Source organism: Microcaecilia unicolor, chromosome 2, assembly GCF_901765095.1.
Source record: "Microcaecilia unicolor chromosome 2, aMicUni1.1, whole genome shotgun sequence".
NCBI classification, from domain to species: domain Eukaryota; kingdom Metazoa; phylum Chordata; class Amphibia; order Gymnophiona; family Siphonopidae; genus Microcaecilia; species Microcaecilia unicolor.
Genome location: NC_044032.1, coordinates 634,122,805 through 634,124,283, shown reverse-complemented (window position 1 = coordinate 634,124,283; position 1,479 = coordinate 634,122,805). Strand labels below are relative to the sequence as shown.

The window sequence follows — 1,479 nt, the reverse complement described above, 5'->3', positions numbered from 1 at the left end:
GGAGGCGGGGCTGGTGGTTAATTTCCTCCCGGACTTTACCAAAATTGCTGAGGACATTCGCCAGAAATTTCTCGGTCTCCGTCCTCGTCTGAGGGCCTTAAATGCTCATTTTGGTCTACTAAACCCTGCTCGTATGAAAGTGACTCACCTCAGTGCCATGAAAACATATACCAATCCTGCTGCACTGAGAAATCATCATGTCAAATCTCACTGAGGGTGTCTAAGGTCCTTTTTTTCAAAAAAATAAATTGAGTGTTGAAATTTTGTATAGACCACAATAGTATATATAAGGCTTACTTTCTCTTTCACAATGTGCTCATTTTTTATTCCTTGTTTTTTTTTTTTTTTTACAGAGGAAATAAAGTCTTTAATTGCAATCAAGAGAATACAATTTATGCCATCAGTACACATGCTCCGCCAATGCCTTTTATCCTCTCCTCTGCTCTCCTGCTGAAAAACTTGGCTTTCACATACATGGGCTACTTAGGCAGTTTGCCCTTGTCCAGAACGTTATAATAACCCAAGTGTACAACATCATTGATGGTGGCTGGTCCATTTGGATTTTTAGCTGCATTGAGCCTTGTCTGCTTACTGACAAGTGTCCGAAGTTTATCCAGGTTGATAGTTGGACAGAAGTATCGATTCTTCTTCAGATGCAAGTGCCTCATACCAGCTTTTCCAAAGTAACCTGGGTGATATTTGTCAAAGTTTATTCTGTGATGATGCAGACCACCTGCATTCCAACACCCTCCTGGATGCTTCTTGTGTTTGCCAATGCGGCCATGGCCATGACTAACGTGCCCACGGAGCTTTCTGGTCTTCCTCAGTCTGGACGACATTTTGGAAGCCGCAAGGAAAGAGTTATGCTCTTAATATGCTCTTAATATAATCACATACTGAAATTATCAATTAAAGGGGAGGGAAAGACTTTAGAAGCACAGTTGCCTCACTTTAATTAAAGCAAACTGGACAATGCCGTCATCAATCACAAAAAACCTCCCTTACCTAAATTTTCCTTACTTTTATTTTCACTTTTAAATTAATAGGCTATAAATTTATTGAAAAACAGCAACTTAGCTAGGAAGGGTTTGCTTTCATTAAAGTGAGACAACTGTGGATTTGAAGTCTTTTCCTCCCCTTTAATTGATAATTTCAGTATGTGGTTATATTAGGAGCATAAGAACGTAAGAGTAGCCATACTGGGTCAGACCAGTGGTCCATCTAGCCCAGTATCCTGTGTTCCAAACAGTGGCCAAGCCAGATCACAAGTACCTGGCAGAAACCCAAATCGTGGCAACACTCCATACTATAAATCCTAGGGCAAGCAGTTGCTTCCCATGTCTGCCTCAATAGCAGACTATGGACATTTCCTCCAGGAATTTGTCAAAACCTTTTTTAAAGCCAGATACACCAACCACCGTTATCACATCCATCGGCAAAGAGTTCCAGAGCTTAACTATTTGTTGAGTGAAAAAATAT

The 1,479-nt window shown here is 40.6% G+C and overlaps 1 pseudogene; it reads right to left on the bottom strand.

Moving 5' to 3' along the window:
- Positions 1-392: 392 nt before the first annotated feature.
- Positions 393-855, bottom strand: LOC115462705 (annotated as a pseudogene).
- Positions 856-1,479: the final 624 nt, after the last annotated feature.